This window comes from Grampus griseus (assembly GCF_964374135.1).
Source record: "Grampus griseus genome assembly, chromosome: X".
Taxonomy (NCBI): domain Eukaryota; kingdom Metazoa; phylum Chordata; class Mammalia; order Artiodactyla; family Delphinidae; genus Grampus; species Grampus griseus.
In genome coordinates this window covers 129,746,294-129,769,435 of record NC_138999.1, presented here as the reverse complement: position 1 = coordinate 129,769,435, position 23,142 = coordinate 129,746,294, and the positions used below count along the sequence as shown (strand labels likewise).

Here is a 23,142-nt window from a genome sequence, read left to right as displayed (position 1 = left end):
TTGACAGTTTTAGTACCCCTCTCTCAATAATTGGTAGAACTAGACCAAAAAATCAGTAAGGATGTAGAAGATCTGAGTATTACCAGCCACATTTATGCAATAACATGCTCAACAACTGCAGAACACACATTCTTTTCAAGTGTACATGATACAGTTCAACAATGTATTATTTGCTGGACCATAAAACAAGTCTCCATAAACTTCAGAAGCTTAAGATCCTACAGATTATGTTCTTTGATCAGAATGGGATTAAATTAGAAACCATAACAAAAGATTAGGGGAAAAAACCCAAATATTTGAAAATTAAACCACACATTTTTGAATGACCCATGGGTCAAAGAAGAAATCACAAGAAAAACTAGAGAAGATTTCAAGTAATAATGAATTATAATGAAAATACAACATATTTAGTGTTATAGGGCGCAGCTAAAGGAATACTTAGAGGGAAATTTATAGCTTTAAATGCATTTATTAGAAAAGAAAAAAGGTATAAAATCAGTGATCTAAGATTCCATCTTAAGCTAGGCAAAGTAGAGCAAAGTAAACCCAAAGTAAGTAGTGGGAAGGAAGGAAGTGACAAAGGTAAGAGCAGAAATTTATGAGATAGAAGACAAAGAGTAGAAAAAATTAACAAAACCAAAATATATCAACAAAGTTGATAATCCCCTGGCCAGACTAATGAAGATAAAAAGAAAAGCACGTAAGTTGCCAGTATCAGGCATAAAAGGGGATATTACCAAAGCCTCTTCAGACATTAAAAGGATTATAAGGGAATGTTATGAACAAGTTAAATTGACAACTTGGGTGAAATGGACAAATTCCTTGAAAAAAAGGACATATAAAAATCGACATAATATGAAATAGAAAAAAGCCCTTCATTTAGTAAAAAGATTCAATTCATTATCAAAAAAATTTTCCACAAAGAAAACTCTAGGCCCATCTGGTTTCATAGCTGAATTTCATCAACCATTTAAGAAATAACACCAATCTTACATAAACATAAGCTTTTAGAAAATAGAGGAGGAAGAAGAAATACTTTGTAGTTTGTTTTATGAGTCTAACATAACCCTGATACTAAATCTTACAAAAGACATTACATAAAAAGAAAATTACAGATCATTATCCCTCATGAGCATAAATGTCGAAGTCTTAATAAAATATTAGCAAATGAAATCTAACAGTATATTAAAAAGATAATATATCAACCAACTCAGGCTTATCACAGGAATGCAAATGTGGGGTAACATTTAAAAACCAGTCTGTAATTCACCACATTAAGAGGATAAAGGAGAAAAACCATATGATAAACTCAATAAATATAGAAAAAGTATTTGACAAAATTCAGTGCTCATTTGTAATAGAAACTCAGCAGATTAAGAATAAGAGGGAACTTCCTCATCTGATAAAGTGCCTTAAGAAAGAGATACATATAAATTGTATTTAATGATGAAATATTGAACATGTTACCCTTAAATCAGGGAAAAGTTCTAACCAGTGTAAGGCAAGAAAAAAGGTAAAAAGCATTAATATTAAAGGAAGTGAAACTGTTTGTTTTGGGAGGTAATGTAGAAATTTGAAAGAATCTATAAGAGAGAAAGATGTACTAGAACTAAAAAGTGAATTCAGCAAGGTCTCAGGATACAAGGTCAATTTTACAAAAATTAACTGGAAATGAAATTTACAATGCAGTCCCATTAGGAATAATTTAATGAAAAATGTACAGGGTCTGTACACTGAAGCTGGAAACATTGCTGAAAGAAATTAAAGACCTAAATAAATAGAAAGATATACCATGTCCATGGATCGAAAGACTAATCTTTACAACAATTCTAAAATGTATATGGAAATGCAAAGTACCTAGAATATCCAAAGCAATCTTGAAAAAGAGCAAAATTGGAACACTTATACTACCTGACTTTGATTTACTGTAAAGCTACAATAATCAAGACTGCCTGGTACTTGTATAAGGATAAACACATAGTTCAGTGGAAGAGACTAGAAAGCCCAGAAATTGACCAAACTTCTATGATTGATTTTTAACAGAGGCGCCAGAGCAATTCAGTGTGAGAAAGGAAAGCCTCTTCAGCAAATGGTTCTGTTCATACCAGACAAAAAGGAACCTTGACCCTACCCATATTAGTTGCCTAAGGCTGCTATAACAAAATACCACAAACTGGATGGCTTAAAACTCAAGGTGTCCTCAGGCCCATGCTCCCTCTGAAACCTGTAGGGAAATCCTTCCTTGCCTCTTCCTAGCTTCTGGTGATTTGCTGGCAATCTTTGGTGTTCCTTGACTTACAGCTGCGTAACTCCAGCATCTGCCTTCCTCATCATGTGGTGTTCTCTGTGTTGTGTCTGTATCTTCACATGGTTATCTTCTTATAAGGACACCAGTCATATTGGATTAGGTACCCACCCTACTCCAGGATGACCTCATCTTAACTAATTACATCTGCAATGACCCTATTTCCAAATAAGATCACATGCTTAGGTGCTGATCACATTCTTAGGTACTGGGGGTTAAGACTTCAACATATCTTTTTTGAGGAGGACACAATTTAACCTGTAACACTACCTCACACCAAACATGAAAATTAATTCCAGATGGATTATGGATCTAAATATAAAGCTATTAGGAAAAAACAGAATATCTTCACAATCTGAAGATAAAGGTTTCTTAGGATACAGAAAGCAATAATTATTAAAGGAAAAAATGGGTACATTGGACTTCATTAAAATATAAAACTTTTGCTCTTCAAAAGATACTATTAAGAAAATGAAAAGACAAGTCACTGAGAAAATAGTTGAGACAAGTCGCAAATAGAAAGTCATATATCTGACAAAGGACATATCCAGAATATATAAAGAACTCTTACAACTCAATAATAAAAAGAATCTATTTTTAAAACAGGAAAAGATTTTAGAAGTACTTCATAAAGGAAGGCATCTGAATGATGACCAGTATTCCCACGAAAAAGTGCTAACATTAGTCATCAGAGAAATGCAAATTAAAGCCACAGTGAAGTACCACTACACACCCACTGGAATGGCCAAAACTGAAAACTGACAACACCAAATGTTGCTGAGGATGTGGGATGGGGCTGCCTGGAAAGTGGTGCCAGGGAACTTTTGTGGCCATGGTAACATCGTCTGTCTTGATAGGGGTTTGGCTTATACAGGTGCATGCACTTGACAGAGCTCATCAAATGATACCTTTAAGATTTGTCATTTCACTGGATGTAAATTTTACCTAAAAAAATGAAACTGAATTTTCATCTCTTGTTAATGATATGCATGCTGAAGTGTTTGGGGATGAAGTGTACTGCTGAACTTCGAAATGCACCACAAATAAGACGGATTGATGGGTAGGTGAATCATGTCAACAATGGTAGAATCTGGGTGATGAGTATGTGGGTGTTCTTTGTACAATTTGTTCAATTTTCCTGTATGTTTCAAATTTTTCTTTATAATGTGTTGGAAAAAATGTCACTTGGAATAATTCTTTTCTGTGTGGTTATGTTACTGATTTGATATAGTTAGGTTTATTTGTGTTCAGTTTTGTGGTTTGCTTTTTTCTCTTTATTTTTGGAATATATAAAGTATTTGATTGTTCAGAAGTCAAGCCTAATCTGATTGGGGAATTGCTACTTTACCAAACTTTCTTTAGTTACGATTGTGGAATCACAAAAAGTTACAATTGTCATAATCATTCTTTATATTAATATCCTATATGCACACTTTATGTACACGTAAACAACATGTATGGGTTTTGTAATTCTCTTGTTATATTTATTCTGATTACATTTATTGAAATGAAATTTGGTATCTGTTGAATCTAGTATAACAGGCTTGAATTTAAAAGAAAAAAAAAAAGCCAAGGGCTTCCCTGGTGGCGCAGTGGTTGAGAGTCCGCCTGCCGATGCAGGGGACACGGGTTCGTGCCCCGGTCCGGGAAGATCCCATATGCCGCGGAGCGGTTGGGCCCGTGAGCCGTGGCCGCTGAGCCTGCGCGTCCGGAGCCTGTGCTCCGCAACGGGAGAGGCCACAACAGTGAGAGGCCCGCGTACTGCAAAAAAACAAAAACAAAAGCAAAAAAGCCAAGCCTCAGATGGTAACTAGACTTGTGGTGGTGATCACTTTGTAATGTATACAGAAGTCAAATGCTGTACACCTGAAACTTATATAATTTTAAATAAGGTCAAAAGTTTTTTCTTATTTTTGAGAAGCCAAGCCTATAGAATACTCAGAAGTTATTAGTTTCTTGCTTATCCTTCTAGTGTTTCCTCTTGCAAAAAGATAAACCAGTAAATATATGTATTCTTATTTATCCTTCTTACACAGAAAGCATACTTGACATGCTGTTCTGCATCTCGTTTTTTTTGTTTGTTTGTTTTGTTTTTTTGTTGCATCTCGTTTTTAGTTTGTTTTCACTTCCTCTATCCTGGAGATTGCTCCCTATCAGCGTCGATACCCTCCTTGTTTATGGCGGCGTAGAGCTCTCCCTTCCTCATTCTTTTGGTTCCTGCTGCACAGACTCCGTTGTATAGATGAAGCATGCTTCAGTCAAGCTGCTCCCTGTGGATGGACATTTGGGTACTTTTCAGTCTTTGCCTGTTGTAAACAATGACACAGTGTTGTTTCGTATTTGTAACTAACCCATTTTTAATCTTTGAACTCCTGTCCTCTGTTTCTTTTTTGTTTGTGGATGTTTCTGTTCTGGTTTTATGGCTGAATTATCTTCTAAAATATGAGAATATTATCTGTTTTCTCTAGGGACAAAATTGATCTCTCTTCCATATTGCTGGGTCTCTTCCCCTGACCCTGGAGAGCTGTTCGGGTTGGTGACAAGAGGCCTTGGTAGCTGGCACCCTACCCCTGCTCTGGTGGAGTCACCCATTTCCTGTGGGGTCCCTCCCCCTAGGGAGGGTTGGAGTAGGAGTTCTACGGGGGCTAGGGCAGAGCAGGACAGGCTGACCTGCAGACTTGGCTTTGGTGGGAAGCAGACAGGGGTCCTCCCTCACACCATGGACCCTTGGAGGCCAGACGGAGGTGGGCTTCACCTGGGCTGCTGCCAGCCACACCAGGAACCTTGTGGGAAGGAAAGGAAGGTTCCAGCCTCTGATTTAGAAAAGACCCTTTGGTTTCTTGCCTGTGGAAGGAAGTGACACCTTGCCACTCCACATGTGCTCCACTAACCAACCCCAGTACTGTCAGCCCCCCTTGGAAGCTTGCTGCAAGTGTCCTGCCCCCAAACCTTCTGGATCAGAATCTGATAGTCAACAGCCCCCCAGGTGACTTGTGTGTCCGTGAGAGTTTGAGGGGCACTGCTTGCCCCTGGTCTGGTCTGCTCTGATCTGAGAGCCTTTCTGGGGGTTCTGACAGGCACAGGGGCTCCCATCTCCTTTGTAGCTCCCTTGTAGTGCATTCACTCTGTTCCATTAGTCAACACACTCCTCTTTCCAGCATTTAGAAATTTGTGAAACGTATTTCATCTGTTCAGAAGTCCCCTCCTGTTATCGTTTCTGTCGTCTCTGTTGGAGGTTTCTTCCTCTTTATGCATCTGTACTTCGTTTCTTTGAGGTTTGAAGGGCCAGGTAGCAAATGCATGTATACAGTTGGTCATCCTCTAGTGAAGGATTTTAATCAAGGAACTAGCTGTAACGTGACCTTCATCAGAGGTGGTGAGGAACAGAGGTCAGATGGAGTGGAGACTGGGTGTAGACAGTCCTTTTGGAGAAGTTTTGTTGTGATGAGGACCAGAGAAATGGGCTGGGTGGGGTCAGGGGTGGTGGGGGGGTTGCAGAGAGTCTGCTTCAGGGGGGCTCTTGAGAGCACGTTTGCACAAGGAGCCGGAGGACCTGGGGTCCTGGATGAGCAGTCTGCTTGGAGAGAGGCCACGGGAGGGCAGGCCCTGGGTAGGCACTTCCTCCTTGAAAAATGCGGGGAGGGTAGAAGGCGCATGGGTCCTGAGTAAAAGCCCAGGAGTCTGGTGAGAATTAGAGCTCAAGCAGAAGCTGGTGAATTTATGGGACAGCTGCAGTGAAGGACCCCAGAGCAGGCGGCTTCCACCCACAGCAACGCATTCTCGCACAGTGCTGGAGGCCAGAGGTCCGAAATCAAGGTGCCACATGGTCCCACTCTCTCCAGAGACTCTAGCAGAGGATTCTCTCTTGCCTCTTCTAGCGGCTAGTGGCTGCCTGGAAATCCTAGACGTTCCTTGGCTTCTGGTCACATCACTCCAATCTCTGCTCGCATCTTCACTTGGCCTTCCCTTGTGTGTGTGTCTTGTCACCCTAAATGCAGAATGATCTCACCTTGAGATCCTTCACTTGGTTATATCTGCAAAGACCCGTTTTCTAAATAAGGTCACGTTTGCAGGGTCCAGGGGTTAAGACGTGCAGTACCTTTTGGGGGTTACCATTGAACCCGCTATAGAAACCTGTCCATCTCCAGGATAGAAGGGCCCAGGGAAGGCCAGGAGTCCCCACAGAACAGTTGTTTTTGGTGGAATCCAGGCTGTAAGAAGATGGGCAGAGGCAATTTGGTCCTATTCCGCGTAGGGTAACCACAGTTTTAACTAAAGGGGTTCATGGTAGATTTAATGCGATGGTCAGGTCATTTTGTCCTAAGTAGCGTTCACATAGCACCCATATGACTCCTGGCTGTCTGGTTGCCACAGTTTGGCAGCTCTAACAGGACAGCCCTCTTTATTCACTGGCAAGTTTGTGTAGTTGAAATCAAGTGTTCCCTTAAGTCCGTGCTCGTACTTCTGTACCTTGTTCTATGACAAGACATAGAAATGAAACATTAAAAAGTGGAAGTACTTAAAATTGTGTTCTTGGAGACACCTTTTTAAAGATGCACATGCTCCAAAGGGTAGCCACATCTCTTTATTCTTTCTCAAAGTCAGGCTTTTACACTGGCTGGTGCTGGTGCCAATTTGGCCCTAATCTTTTTCCTCATACCTTCAGCTCGCCGCCCCTGTAACCAACTCCAATAATGCGTTCCCCTCACGGGCACTCAGGCACCTTTGATGTTCCCATCTTTTCTCCGGCCCTTGCCTCCCCTGTGTCTTCTCTCATCTCCTTCCCAGTGACGCACCAACCCCGCAGCTTCACCACTTCGTGGCCTTGTCATACTCAGTTGATAGGGCCCCAACCCTGGTAAAATGCAGCCATCCGCCGGCTTCCCACCTGCTCTGCCGCCCTACCCCGCAGCTGAATGTGGCCCCCTGGTTGCTCCCATTTTTTGAGTTCACGTCCACTCACTTCAGGAGCATTTCATGCTGCCTGTCATACTGCAATTCCCTGGTCTCTCCTGGCTTCTGCCACCCTCCTCACCAGCTGTGACACCATCTCGAAGCTGATACCTCATTTCCTGGTTCCTGGAGAGCAGGGAAGCAATCCGAGGAGGACGTCCCCAGGCCCAGCATCCCCTCGGCAGCCTGTGCCCTTGCTCCCCGCTCCCCGCTCCTCTCCTGGGCCCCCCTCCCCATCCCCTCAGCCAGCCGCCGCCTCTCCCACCTGGAAGGGAGCTGCCTCCATCCCGGCACCCTTCCAGCTGCTCTGCTTCTCGTTATTGGCAGGACTCTTCTTTTGTGTCTCCATGTGCTCTCTTGGGCCCTTTCCAACTGGTCCTTTGCTGACATGGATGATGACCTTTATGTTTTAAAATCTAGGGGCCACTTGTCACTTTTCCTCTTCCCCTGCCTTGAGGCTGTGCACCTGCTCAGCTGGGCCTACCCTGACTGCCCTGTTTTTTCCAAACCATAGCTTTGGTCCCTTTCTAATAGAAATGGTGATTGACTGTGTTTATCGTAACTGTCTGTCGTCCCTGCTGGGGCAGAACTCTATGGGGTGGGGTTGTTCGCCGTGTTCACGGAGGTGGCTTGGACACCTGGAATGGTGTCTGGTGTCCCTGAGTCCTGAGAGGTCCTGGCTGAGCGTGTGCCAGGTCTGCCTCTGCGCCCCATGCGCTGTCGGGGGGCCTTGGGCTCAGACTTCTCTCTACCCTCGCTCCCGAGGGGATCTTTCTCGGCGTCAAGGCTCTCTCTTCCACCTGTGAGCCGCTGGCTACCAGCTTCATGTCTTCAGGGTGACTGGGCCCCCTGAAGCCCAGACCCGCGCACCCAGCACCGACTTGACCTCCCTGCTCAGCTTCCAACAGGCTTCTCCAACTGTACCTGTTCAAGCCTGAGCTCCCAATCCCTCGCGCCTGGCCTTTCCCTGGCCTTCCCTTCCCAGTAAACAGCAGCTCCATCTTCCTGCACCTCAGCTCAGAAAGCCGGTGCTAGTGCCCCGTGCTGCTCTCTCTCATACCACCTCCCGCACGAGCGCCGCTTGTTCCCGCTGGCAGGTCTCCCCAGCTCCGTTCTTCCATCCTGCTCTGACCTCCCGCCTCCCTCTGCCCTTGACCTCGGCCTTGTCTCTGTTCAGTCCTGCAACATGTGGACTCTCCTCTCACTCAGAGTCAAAGCCAAAGTCCTTACAGTGGCCTGCAAGGCCCAATCTGGGATCCCCTCTCCTGCCCCTCATCCACTGTGGCCCCCCTGGGCCCTCCAGGTACACCCCTGCCTCAGGCCTCGACCCCCCGCTCTTCCCTCTGTTGGGAACATTCTTCCCCCAGGAATCGCCCGGCTCCCTTTTCGATCTCCTTCAAGTCAGCTCAAGTGTCACCTTCCCAGTGTCGCCTTCCCTGAAGATTGATGCCACCCTCCCACTTTCCCCTGCCTCGCCTAGCCCTTGTCATCACCTGATATATGCTGTTTTGCTTGGTGGTTTTACTTGTGCTCGCACGTGCTCTCTACCGCCCCCTCCGCTCTCCCTCTTCCTCCCACTAGAATCTAAGCCCCTGGAGGGCAGAGGGGTTGTTTTTGCCTCTCCCCTGCTGTATCTCCAGTGCCTGGAATCATGCATACTTATTGGGTGGACAGATGGATGAATTCTGCAGTGGGACCTTGCCCTAAGCTTTTGTCTTATACTAAGAGGGGCAGAATAGAATGCAGCCTGCTCTGCTGTTGACTCGTTAGCTTCTCTGTGGCCAAGAGGAGCGATATTCTTTATGGTTTAATCAAATCTGCAGTCTGGAGCAGAAGGTAGCCGCAAAGGGCGGATGTGTGGACTTCGAGTTTGAGGTACTTTGGGGGGATTTGCAGTTATCCAAAAACATGGCATAAATTGATGAAAGCCTAAATAGCACCTACCCTAGTCCCCCCCCACACACACCTTTTTCTTTTTTGGTCACACCGTGTGGCTTGCAGGACCTTAGTTCCCCAACCAGAGATTGAACCCAGGCCCATGGCAGTGAAAGCGCCGAGTCCTAACCACTGGACTGCCAGGGAATTCCCAGCACCCCCCCCCCCGTTTTTTTTTTTTGGCGGTACGCGGGCCTCTCACTGCTGTGGCCTCTCCCTCTGCGGATCACAGGCTCCGGACGTGCAGGCTCAGCGGCCATGGCTCACAGGCCCAGCCGCTCCGCGACATGTGGGATCTTCCCGGACCGGGGCACGAACCCGTGTCCCCCGCATCGGCAGGCGGACTCTCAACCACTGCGCCACCAGGGAAGCCCACCACTTTTTAAATATAAAGGCATAACTTGTTTTATTGTGCTTCACTTTATTGTGCTTCACAGATAGTGCATTTTTTATAAATTGAAGGTTTGCGCAACCATGCGTTGTGCAAGCCTGTTGGTGCTGTTTTTCCAACAGCATTTGCTCACTTTGTGTCTCTCTGTTATATTTTGGTAATTCTCGCAATATTTCATGCTTTTTCATTATTATTATATCTGTTGGGGCGATCTGTGATCAGTGATCTTTGATGTTACTATTGCAAAAAGGTTACAACTCGCTGAAGGCTCAGATGATGGTTAGCATTTTTTAGCAATAAAGTATTTTTAATTAAGGTCTGTACACTTCTTTAGACATAGTGCTATTGTACACTTAATGGACTACAGTCTAGTGTAAACATAACTTTTATATGCACTGAGAAACCAGAAAAACTTGTGTGACTCGCTTTATTGTGATATTTGCTTTTTTGTGGTGGTATAGAACTGAACTCACAGTATCCATGAGGTATGTCTGTACATCCTTTATGAGTGTATAATTTAACAGCACGATTTCCCAATGCAGCTTTGCAGAACAGGAGAAATGAATTTTAAAGGCTGTCAGGTGCCTTTGCCATCTGTGGCTTTGTATTTGTGTAACAGTATTTGTGTTTTGCCAACAGACGTGCAGCTTAAAGTACTCATGAGAATGGCCTTTGAAGAGGTGTTTACTGCCCACCCCAGCTCCTGGGCCTGGGGGCCTGACCACTACTCCCTTGGGCCCTTAGCGACCCCTACAGACATCTGGTGCAGGCCCTGTAGCCAGGAGGGACAACCGTTTCTGGCATGTTGCTTTTCCCCAGTGGGTCATGAGCTTCTGGAGCAGAGACCCTACATGAGTCCTTGGGGCCTTCCCCTGCATAGTACAGCGCCTGGCATGAGCAACCGATGGTGTCCCTCCGGGTCTCCTGGAAGCCATAAGGGGCAGCGTTTCTGGCTCACCATGCAGCCTCTGGGCACACGTGTGTGCATGTGCCCGCTACCTGGACCTGGTTTCCCGGCGCACTCCGCGGGCTTGGGCCACTCCTTTCCCTGCCTGGTGGCTCTGGCTAATTGAACTTCCTCAGTCTCAGCAATTCAATCAAACGCTGTTTTGTTTTTGTTCTGGTTGGGTTATGACACCCACTACTATGAAGGAAAGAAAAGGAATCTGGTGTTGTAGGAGGTGGTATGTTGTGTCATTAATTGTTTTATCTGTAAGCTTTTTATATTTTTGCAATGAGTTTTCTTTGAATAAATAATTCTGAGAGTTTATCACATAGAAGGCATATGTGTGGTCCTCAGTACATTCTGAATTATCTGGATTTATTTTTGTCTCTTGAATTCACTTATACACAATTCAAAGGCTGCATTTTTAGCCAACAGAAATAGAAAGAAAGAAGCTCAGAATTTATGTCGTTTTTCAGTAGCTTCAGTTATAGTGATTGTGATAACTTGGTGAAAAAAGCTGTGTATCAGGTAAACTTCACATATGGTTTATCATGAATATTTTTTTTTGACTTCTGAGTACCTTGATACCTTTTCGTGTTAAAAGAATCCCCTACTCTGTGGATCTTGGGTTTGAAGCAGGTGGATCCTAGCTTCTACTTAAGAAAGCCTAAAGATGGGGTTGGAGGCTTGTGGTGTCCTCTTGTGTGCCCTGACGTCTGGGGGCAGGCTGTCCATGGCTGTAAGTATCTGGGATCCAGGGCCCCTCAGTCTTTTTCCCCCATCACCCTGAGCAGGTGACTTCCATCCTCAAGGCTGCGTGTGGTCCCAAGATGGCAGTTGCAGCTCTAGCTGTTGCATCTTGCTTTCCAGGGAGAGAGAAGGAGGGCACGGGGGAAGGGGAAAAGGGCACTTGTTGGCACACCCTCCAGTCCCATTCAGTAATTTCCATTTCCGTCTCCGTGTCCATCATTTTTTTTTTTCTGAGGAACAAACAGCAGCTACAATAGCGATCATTTATTTCTTACTCATGGGTCTGGGTCAGCTGCAAGGTGGGATTCAGATCTGTTCTCAAGCCTGTCGTTCCAGGACCCAGGAGGGAGAAGCAACTGTCAGAGATGGTCTCTTCTTAGGCAGATGTCAGGAGCCCAAGAGGAGTGAGCAGACCCACAGAGGCCTTTTAAAGTCTCTTCCTCCTCGGTCCCATCAGTGAAGCCAGATGTGTGAGCACGTGCAGAGCCAGTGGGCGGGAGGTGTGCTGAGCGCAAGGTTCTGTTAGGAAGGCAGACAGAGGACCTGGGTGTTGGGGGGCAGCTGGTAGTGCCTGCCATGGGGGACCGATGTTCCTGCCCCTTGGTCTCCAGAAGCTAGGGGGCGGCCATGAGACCCAGGCTTGGCCAAACCCATTCTCCCTTCAGGGACTTTGACTCCTTTTTTTTTTTTTTTTTTTGGGGGATCTTAGTTCCATGACCGGGAATTGAACTCGGGCCCTCGGCAATGAAAGCCTGTAGTCCTAACCACTGGACCGCCAGGGAATTCCCCGACTTTGGCTCTTGAAAGACAGTGAGAGATAAGTCATGGTAGTGGCACATGCAGCAGGAAGGCAGTGTCAGTGGCTCATGTCTGAAGTTGCTGGTGGTGCTGCCCAGGGTGGGTGTCCTAAGCACACGGCCCCTTCAGTGCAACCTTGGCTGCGTTTTCAGTCATGCAGCTGCTTTTCTGGGCTTAGTTTTCTAGTCTTCTCTTCATTTACACATGCTGCTGCGGAACTCCTTTGTGACTGGGGTCAGCTAGAGTTGTTTTCTGTTGCTTTCAGCCAGGACCTTGCTTTCGCAGTTTTATCTTGAGTAGAGTGGATGAACATAGGCTTTTTGAGCCAGGTTCCTCTAGGATTAAATCCCGGCTTGTTCACCTACTAGCTTTCAGGTCACTTTTTCCTCCTTGAGCCTCAGTGTTGCCTTCATTTAAATGTTGCTTTTGTGTGTTGCTGAGCATTCAGTGAGATTGTATGTAAAGCGATGATAGTGAAAGTATTGGGAACATATCCTAGCCTGAGGTTTTTGGTAGACGGTATATCACCTGGGCAGTGGGTTAGCAACCTAGGAGTACTGTTAGCAGCTCAAAGGGCCCCGCTGGGCAGGGGATGAGAAGGGACAGGGAGCGCTCCTGGGGCCCACTCTGAGCAGCGCTCTCGGCAGGCCCTGGCCTCCAGCAGAGCACAGTGGTGCTTGACAACCAGAGGTTGTTTGCTGAAAGGAGGAATGCTGCGGTGCAATTTCTTGGGATCTGGGCGAGTCTGAAGTGTTTGGAGAAAATAGTTAAGCTGTAGATCACCACCCAGCGAATCATCCTAGGGTTAATGCCTGCCACTGGGCAGTGGGAACAGTGATTGTTGTGAGTGCACTGGGGCAGATTTTTAAATTTCCTTTTTATTCTAGACTTGAATGCAGCAGTTCTTACTGCTAACTTACTACCAGTCACCACTAATGAACAAAGAATATGAACAGGAAATTCATAAAGAAGAGATACAGGTGGCCAATGAAGATAGGGAAAGAGTTCTGCCTCAGTGATAATCAAAGAGACACACATGGAAACAAAGAATATGGCATTTTGACCTACCAAATTTGTAAAGATTAAAAGGACAAATAGAAAGAAAAGACCTAGTGCCAGCGAATGTTGAGATTGGCTCCTGCGGCGTAGTTCGAGCCCCATGTTCTGGGCTGGCCTACACGCACCGTCAGGTGAGGCCTTTCCTCGTCTCTGGGTGCATTTGGATCCGCTATTGAGCAGGTGGCCCATGCACATGGTTCACAACTCAGGAAGTGTGAGCTCTAGAGTGATGCTTGGTCTCTCAGTGTCCTTGCTGCCACCCGGGCCCCTCTGCAGGGAACAGATGCCTCCAGGGGCTTGTATGTGTCTTTGAGGTGTTCTGTGCACATACACGCACTTCGAAACCTATTTTTACTTCCCTACACCTGCTCAGGTCAGTGTGGCTAAGGTATATTTTTGTCCATTTCATCTGTGTTACTAAGTTTACTAGCAAGAAGCCATGCTTACCTTTTTATAAACCTTTGCAACGTCCGTATTTATCTCCTTTTTCATTCTAGTGCTGTTACTTTTTCCTTCTCCCTTTTTTCCCTGTCTTGGTAAAAATTGTTTGGGTTTTATTAGTCTTTCAGAGAGTGAACTTGTGGGCATTATTGTCCTGTATTACTGTATGTCTGCTTTCCAGTTCATTAAGTTATGTAAAATTTTATCTTTATTATTATATCTTCTACTTTCTTGGAGTACATTCTCTGGTTTTCTTTTTCTCACTTCTTACATTCTAAACTTAGCTCATTGGTTTTCAACCTTCTTTTCAAACATAAGCATTTAAAGCTGATCCTCAAACGATTTCTGCTCATCGAGCAAGTTTCAATGTGTCGCATCTCCACTTAAAGTCAGCTCAAAGGGTTTTTTTTTAATTTCCTCTGTGATTCCTCTTTGACCCACAAATTATTTAGAAATGTGTTTTTTAAATTTCCAAGTACATGGCTTTGTGGGGTTTTTTTTCCTAGTTACTATTTTTAAAAATAAGGCCCTAGCTAGGGTTTCCCTGGTGGCGCAGTGGTTGAGAGTCCGCCTGCCGATGCAGGGGACGCGGGTTCGTGCCCCGGTCCGGGAGGATCCCACGTGCCGCGGAGCGGCTGGGCCCGTGAGCCGTGGCCACTGAGCCTGCGTGTCCGGAGCCTGTGCTCCGCAACGGGAGAGGCCACAACAGTGAGAGGCCCGCGTACCGCAAAAAATAATAATAATAAATAAATAAATAATAAGATCCTAGCTAAATGGCACCATGCTCCAAGACTGTGGTCTGTGGGGCATCCGCTTCACAGCTTGTGGAGCAGTGCGGGACCACCCAGATGAGCATGGGCTGTCGGTGGGGTGCAGGAGCCAGAAGAAGCTCGTCTCCTTCATCTCATCCCTGGGATTATGAAAGCGTCCTCTCTTCCTACTGTTGTTCTCTCGACTTGAGTTCCTCGCTACTGGGGAGCATGTGTCGCAAACTCCAGTTTCTCCAGGGGCTTTGTTAATTTTGGCTTTATTATTTATTTTGAGGCCAGGTTTTCAGTTTTAGAAACCGTTTTGTCTTCCTGGTGGATCGAACCCTTTAGCATCATGAAGTGATCCTCTTTGTAATTAGTCGTGCTTTTGCCTTGAATGTTGCTTCATCTGATAGTGATGGTGCTGCAGCACCTGTGTTTTTGGTCCGCGCTGCCACTTTTAATTTTCCTCCGTTCTGTGTCTTTATGGGTTAGATGTAGCTCTTGAAAATGGCAAATAGCTGGATTTAAAAAAATCCATTCTGTCATATCTGTTAACATCTATTTAATTGCTGATGCATTTAGATTTGTCTGTACCATTTTATTTTGTGCATTCTATTTTTTCCACATTTTCTGTTCTTTATTTTTTTCTCCTTTCTTGCCTTCTCCTGGATTGAGTTGTTTTTTTAATCATGGTAAGATACACATAACATAAAATTTACCATCTTAACCATTTTTAAGTGTACACTTCAGTGGCCCTAAATACATTCAAACTGTTGTACTACCATCTCTTGGAATGAGTTTTAATTGTTGTCATGCAGTATATGTAGTACCATACCCTGCTTTTTCATTTACCATTTCACAGTAGAACATAAGCATCCCCATTGTTACGGACTAAAGTGTTTGTTTGTCTCCCCACCCGCCCCCCGCAAATTCATATGTTGATGCCCTAACCCCAAATGTGAGGATGTTTGGAGATGGGGCCTTTGGGAGGTAATTAGGATTAGATGAGGTCTTGAGGCTGGAGCCCAATGGGATCAGTGTCTTTATAAGAAGAGACACCAAAGATCTCACTCCCTGCCATGTGCCATATGAGGACACAGTGAGAAAGCAGCCGTCTGCAAGCCAGGAAGAGGGCCCTCACCAAGGAATCTGCCGGCACCTTGACCTTGGACTTCCTGCGTCCAGAACTGTGAGCAATAAATTTCTGTTGTTTAAGCTACTCAGTCTGTTCTATTTCGTTATGGCAGCCCGAGCTAAGACACCCATGTTAAGAAAAACAGTGAACAGCCTTTTAAAGCTAACTTAGATTCCATCACAAATTTAGTGTATCTTCTGTCTTGGCCTTCTGTTGACTCCCTACCCCTTACCTCTGGATGCTTCGTATCTTCTCTGTGCCAAGCTCTCCAAAAGAGGAGTTTATGTTTGTGATCTCACATCGCCGTTGATCAGCTCCTGGGATCACCTCTCCACTCAGTCCTTCCGCTCCCCCCACCGCCCCCCACACACTCACTCACTCACTCACTCACTCGTGCGGTGCTTCCGGACCAGCTGCTGTCTGCCTGCCTGATCAGGATCCACTCATGGAATCCGCAGCAGCCCACACAAGGCAGGCTGGTCCTTACCCATGCTCTGCAGGTGAGAACTTACCAGACTCAGCATTTATCTTAGTAGCCTCTCCGTGGCATCTGAAAATATTGATTTCCTTCTTGCAGCTCTTCACTGACAGAAAGGGGAGTTAAACCAGGTCATGTCCTTTGGCCCTTGTCTCTTCATCCCCTCCCGCTACACTGGGCTTTGCGGCCTTCTCTCCCAGTATTCCCACATGATGATGAAGTTGTCTGTTGCCGCATGTGCCCCCTGCTAGGGTGAAGCCACTGAGGGCGGTGACTGCCTCTGCTTGCCCACCACAGCCTCCCCTTGGCATGTCTGGTGTGGCACTCGTTACTCTTCTTGTTCGGTGAGTGACATTTGTAGGTCCGTCAGAGGTCTGGGAGGAAGGCAGTTAGCAGCGAGGGGTGTGGCTCTTTGTAAATTACCCCCCAAGCTAAGACATTTCAGTAGAAGACTTTAATGCATTCTCAGATTTACAAAGTAAGTCCGCCTCAACCTGCAGGTGGCACGTGAAACACTAGAACCAGAAACAGCTCAGCTAGGTTCAAGTGCCCTGGAATTTTTGTCCCATCAAGGGACCGTTTGTTTCAGGGCTGTGGTTCTCTCAGCCACCTCGACTTGATCGTGCATCCTGGGAGTGCACAGAAGCCAAGTCAAAGCTCGTCTGTGGAAAATGATCTGAAGTTGAATTAGGTGTTACCAACACACACCTGTCTCTGTTAGCTCCAGGAAGCTCTAATTTTCCAGAAGGGGGTCTCGTGGACCCTAGAGGTGTTTTCAGAGATCTAAAGTTAGCCAAGTAGGTTCTTCTCTACCCGGGTGCTGTCCCGTCCCCCACAGGTGAATCTTGGGGTTTCAGCTGACATCCCATTAGGTGGCGACAGAGAGCACTGAAAAGGAGTATGAAGGAACTAGAACTTGTTTTCACTTCTGTGAGAGAAAGGCTCGCGCTAGTCAGGTTTTACCATGCAAGGCACGCAAAAGGCTTTGCCCTTTTTCTTCCTCCCATTCTCCTCAACCCACTGCCTGCCCTACCACCCTCCAGACCGCCCCCCCCCCAAAGAAGGTGGATAGGTCAGAAGGCTAAACAGCCAAAGCCCATGTCCTCTGGTTTCTGTCATGGTAGATAGCAGCACCGGTCCCGCAGGCTGGGAACCCGAGTGTCACCAGCCCTGCCGGTCTCTTGCCCTCCTCCCGCCACCGGCCTGATTCAAGCCTTCCAGCTCTCCTCCACGTTTCTCCCTGCCACGCAGTCCCTAGTGTCAGATCTCACTCTCCTGCTTTAAACGTGAGAGTGGGGCCCCTGTCCTCCAGTGGCATCAAGGCCCCTCACACGACTCTCGACTCTTCCGCTACCACTCCTTTTCTCATCCTTGTGCCCCTCAGCCACGTAGGACTGAGCTCATACTCCTGGCCTTTGTCCGGGTCCCCATGCTGCATTTCCCCCTCCTCCTGGTTCTTGACTCGCCTCGGGTATCCCTTCCTGCAGAGAGTCCTTCCTAGGCCCCCAGGCCCCATCTGGGTCAGACCTCTCCTCTTGAGCTCTGGCTCCCTGCAGGTACCTCACAACCAGAGGGCGGCCTGTTGACTGTCCCAGCCCACACACCCCGAGCAGGAGCGCGTCCTCCGTGTTCATGATATACGCTCTGATTAAAAGCACGCTGTGATGCGCAGGCCCCTCAACTCCCCGTCATGAGCTTGCTTGCCACCCTGGACAGCCCCCCTCCACTGGGGACTTGGTGCCAGGCCCACAGTCTTTGTCTCTCTGTTCCTGACCATTCCATCCCACAGGTGGCTTAAGCATGCACATAGAGGGCCCTCCTAGTGCTTGGCCCCCAACTTTTGATCACCTCTGTTCCAGTGACCTCAGCCACCTACTGCCAAGGTCACAGCCTGGACTTTGTCATCACTGGAAACTGCTCCACCCCGGAGCTCTTAACAGACAGCTCCACTGGTGACAGAGACTTCCTGTTTTCCTAGCTCCCCAGGAATCTGTCAATTTTCCCTCCTCTCGTGAATCACACCCATCACTATACAAACGTGTTTTCGAATTTCCCATCTTTACCAAGCGCTTCCTCCTCAGCTCCTGCCCAGTTCTCTGTTCCCTCCTTGGCCAGGCTTTTCAAGACTTGGCTACTCAGTATTCCCCCTCCTCACCTCCCACTTTGCTCCGGCCCTAATGGATGTTTGTGTTACCCAGGCCAGTGGTGATTCCTCCTCTTGACAGGCTTGTTCCCTCCTGGAATCCCCTTGCTGTGTCTCTTCGGGGACCCCCACCAGCAGCCTCTCCTGGCGCAGCATCACTGGCTTAGTCGGTTTTATTTTCTTTGGCCACTTTCACATCTGAGCCCCCTTCTTTGTTTGAGGGAACTCTTACCCCATCCTATGAGTTTGCTGAGAGACCAGGTGACCTCTGACTGTAGTCGCTGAAAATGCCATACGCTTCTTTTCATAATTTCCCTTTCAGCTGGTACAGTGGATGGTAAACTACATGCCAAGGCCAAGTCTGGCCCACTGCCTGTTTTTGTAAATAAAGTTTTATTGCAGTCCAACCCCACTCCTTCCTTTATGCATTGCCTGAAGCTACCTTCCCGCTTCACTGGCAAGTTGAGTGAGTGCGACAGAGACGGTGAGGCCTACAGAGCAGGAAAAAACGCTTACTATCTGGCCCTTTACGGAAGAAAATGGCCTCAGCCCTCCAAGGGGGTATGGCCCTGCGCCTCGGGCTCTCACATCAGACCCACCCTCTCCAAGGGAGCAGGGCCAGCTCCCGCAGTGGCTGCTGTGTTGGCGGCCACTGCTGCCCCCTGCAGGGTGGCAGAGGCAGTGCTGGCAGCAGGGTTTGGAATATTGTTCTTGGCTAACGAGATTCAAACCTGTTTCTCCAACCCTCTGGCCACCTAATAGCCTTTTATTCCCCCCAGTTTTTGTTATTGGGGTAAAATACACATGAAAAAATTTACCATTTCAACCGTTTTTAAGTGTACAGTTCCATGGTATGAAGTATATTTATACTGTGCAGACATCACCACCACCTTCCATCTTCCAGTAGCTGTTTAATCAAGTCCTTGTCTGTGTAAATCAGCTAGAGTTGGTCTCTGTTGCTTGCCACCAATAATCTGGACAGATACACCTGATCGTCTTTCTAATACCTCACTCCTCTTTGTCTGTCTCCTTTGCTGACTCTTTCTCCTTGTCACAACTCCAGATAACAGGAGGAAAGTTGTCCACACACAAACATCTGAGGTGCCCTCACTTGTTCACCTGGCTCTTCAGACCTCTGCACCAGTGACTACCAGATCTCTGTCTCCAGCCTAGACCTGTAGAAGGCGAAATGCCTCAACATCGAAAACGTAAAATACGGAAGTCAGAGTCCTTGATCTCCTGCGCTCCCCCTGCCCCCAGCACACACATGCCCTCCACTGATGGCACCTAGAGCAGCCACCGCGTCGTCTGCTTAGACTCTGCAGTAGCCCCACACAGCAGGCAAGGAGGCCACTGTGTGGATCCCCAGCCAGAAGTGCCGTCCGCAGGCAGCCTCCAGCTACTGGCTCCTTTGGGCTTGGCCTTGGCCTCAGCTGTGAGCACTTCCTCACTCGGTCACACCAATTCCAGGGCAGTGCCCAGGTGGCTGGATGAGGCAGGGGGTATAAAACCACTGCCCTGCCATCACTGCCCAAGGTGGCCTGGAGCTTTCTTGAGCCTGCATTGCAATTCAGCTTCATCCCCTGCCCAGATCTGCTTCCTCTCCCTTCCGTTCACGAGTGTCAATCCCTAATAAATGTTCAGTACCCCAAACCGTGAACCCACCCCGTAGCACCTTGCGTCTGCCTGCCCCCTCGTCCCCGCCTCACACTGTATTTTCCATTAAGAGTGAACTTTTTCAGACTCTTCATCTGATCTTGTCACACTCCCCTGAGAAAAACCCTCTGAGGGCCTCTCATCCCTCACAAAATAAAATCGAAAGTCTATTTCCTGGAAGCAGGGCCGGCTTCCTGGACATGCAGCCTGTATAATGCCCAGGGCTTAGAAGAGCCACACTTGGTTTACTGTTCTACTGCGGCCATGTCACAATTCTCCATTTTTGAGTAAGAGGCCCTGCAATTTCATTTTATACTGGGCCCTGCATATTATGTAGCCAGGCCTGCCTCATTTTGAGCTCATTTTCTGCGCCTTGCTCACCTGGCTCCAGCCCGCCATTCTTGCTTTTCCTGGAACGTGCCAGACTGCTCCTGGGGTCGGGTCCTTGGCTCTTGCTGGTCCTTAGTCCTTAACGCCTGGGCCCCTCTTTACATGATCCCTTGGGGCGCTTGAAGAATTCTTTATCCTTGAAATTGAGGAGGTTAACTACAGTCCCTCTCGCTGGTGAGTGGTGTTTGTTTGTTTGTTTATCACATTTTCCTGGGAACATGGTGTGTTCTTTCAGGCTGCAGATGCAGCTCACTTCGTTTCAGATTAGTCCTCTTATAATATATCTTTGATGGCATCTATGTGCCATTTTGGGTTCCCTACTACAGGGACACGAATTATCCTTATGTTGGGTTGTCTTTGTCTCTCTTCCAGTGCTATTAGCTACACTCTAATTGCTTTAGCTTTTATCTTTTTCATCTGCATACACTGTCTAGTTTGATTTTCAGCTACGTATATTCTGTTTCTGGCTGTTTTTAAATGTATTTATTAGTTCCGTAATGATGTGTTTTGGTCTGCAGTTTATTTCCCTAGGTTGGGAATTTGCCCTTTCATCTTACTGTGTTTTATCTTCTCATCTTTGAACTGTTATTGAGAACATGTTCTTATAAAGTTGTGAGGAATTTCCTTCTCTTCCTTTTGTGTATTCTCTTCTTGGTGGGATTTTGCCTTTCCTGAGCCATCCGCCTCACTTTTATTTTGTCGCTTTTGGCCATGTTTCTAGAGTTACCATGTTGTTTCTTGTCAACTTGGCTCAGGCTTAGACGGCTCCATCCAGTCGTTCTGTTTGCTTTGGTGCAGCAGGGGGGTTCTGGCTCTCTCTTCCCCGTCTTCTGGCATCCTCTCTCACTGCTTTCCCCTCTGGGCTGTCATGAGCTCGTTCTCTTGTGGGCAGAGACAAGCTGTACACGTGGGGGAGCTGCAGTCAGGGGGACTCTTCGGCAGCATCTGGAGTCTTCTCTCTAGCCTAGGAATTGTGTTAATTGTCTTACGCCAGGGTTCAGTCTAGCCGCTTGAAGGACACGTATGCCATTCCTATAAGGGATATGGGAAGGGGCCACCCCAGGTTCCCAGTGGTCCCCTGGCCTGGCTCGCTGGGTGCTTTACCTGTTTCTCCTGCACCTCCCGATTGCAGCTTCTGTAGTTCCTGGGCCTAAAAGGAAAAAGTTACAGACTCCTACCCAGTTGCTTCTTTCCAGCTCAGTGAGGAGAGGTTTCGGGGTGTTGTGGGCTCCCCAGCACGGTTTCCAGGGGTGGGGCAGGAGCTCAGTCTTGCTGATGCTTTGTTCTCTGGAATCCTTTCTTCGGCTGCCAGGTTTCGAAATGTACTGCGTTCGATTTTATGTCCCTTTCCTTCGTTTGCTGAATTCTGTCCTTCACACTCCTCCTCCCCACGTCTGTGTGTTTCTCCTTTTATTAGGCATTGGGAGAGAGGAGTTCTGTGGGACGTTGTAACCCGCCGTTTGAACCTAACCGTCTAATCCGTGTGGAATTGATGCTGTTGTGTGGCGGGAGGATGCAGTGGTCACAAGAAGCACGTCACGGCCTTGCCACCCCTCCGTGTTTTTCTCTGGTTGTTCACAGGCACTGATTCTAGGTCAGTCTCCTCTGGAGAGCTGGTAGTCATGTTCCCATTGTATTTTCTACCCAGTTAGTATTTGTACACAGGGAAGCCGCTGACTGGTTGATATTTGTCTTGTCACCAGGCATGTTAGTTACTTTTTTTTTTTTTTTTTTTTTTTGCGGTACGCGGGCCTCTCACTGCTGTGGCCTCTCCCGTTGCGGAGCACAGGCTCCGGACGCGCAGGCTCAGTGGCCATGGCTCACGGGCCCAGCCGCTCCGCGGCATGCGGGATCCTCCCGGACCGGGGCACGAACCCGTGTCCCCTGCATCGGCAGGCGGACTCTCAATCACTGCGCCACCAGGGAAGCCCCATGTTAGTTACTTTTTAGCCGGTCCCCAGAGTTGTTTACGGGATAGAGATTAGTCCCTACTGCTTGCCCACTGCTGCCCACTGCCCTTCTCTGGCCCTGCCTGCTCCCAGCAGTGCCCAGGGAAACCCCTCAGCCTGTTGCTGGCCTTGCCGTGTCGGCCTCTAGGCCCTTCCGTCTGCCACCGGCAAACCGCACTTCAGCCAGCCTGGCTTCTGGGTCCCACCGTTGTGACCTTGAAGATTTCCTCGGCCTCTGTTGGTGGGGGGGCATCCTGTCACCACCGACCCCCCCTGGCAGGTCCCTCCTTGGCATCTCTCACGGTGCCTCAGCCACTGGTGGCACCCTCTTGTTTGCCAGCTCTGACAGACACATTTCCCCTTTTTTCTATTGTTGGTCATTTCAGTGGCTCCTATGTCATCATCGGGAAGCAAGTCTGTCAGGCATGCAGCTGCGGGGTGACGTACACTAGTGAGAGGCACAGCAATGAAAACAAGGGCATCACCTCAAGTGAGAGGAAACCAGTAATGACAGAAAACTGCAGCAGGAAGGAGCTGTGGGAATCTATTGCTGGGGACCAAAGAGGCAGGCGTGACCTGAGCGCCTGTGCAGACTGGCTGTGGGGACCTGAAAGCTGGATATTTGTCGTGAGGGCACCGGAGGCCAGCTTTGCCCTGTTTGTGAGGAGGGTTGCCGTGAGCACCCTGCGGCGTGGAGGAGACACGATGGAAGAGACGTAGCTAGATGTGGAGGCCGGGGAGCAAATGCTCACGACACAGGCTGTCCAGGGGAAGAGATGAAATCACAAAAATGTCAGTCATAACGACTGGCTTCTTGGTTTTCTCCCATTCTTAACTCATTTGGCCAGCCCCCTCTGCAGTGGCCTGCATGGGGACAGTTGGTGGTGAAGCCACCCAGCTTGGCTTTAGTCATGCTCCACGACTGTACCAGCTTCTCACGCCGGGCTCGATCCTTCCCCCACCCACAGCGGCCCCGCATCGCCTTCCGGAGCGCTCCCCCGGCTCCCGCTCTCTCCCCTTTCACAGCACTCAGCAAAATCGCTATGATTTCATTATTGACT

General features: G+C 47.7%; 1 protein-coding gene across 2 annotated transcripts in view; it reads left to right on the top strand.

Moving 5' to 3' along the window:
* Positions 1-23,142, top strand: part of MECP2 (methyl-CpG binding protein 2) — a 53,303-nt gene that overhangs the window by 17,908 nt on the left and 12,253 nt on the right. The gene's annotated exons all lie outside the window — the stretch shown is intronic.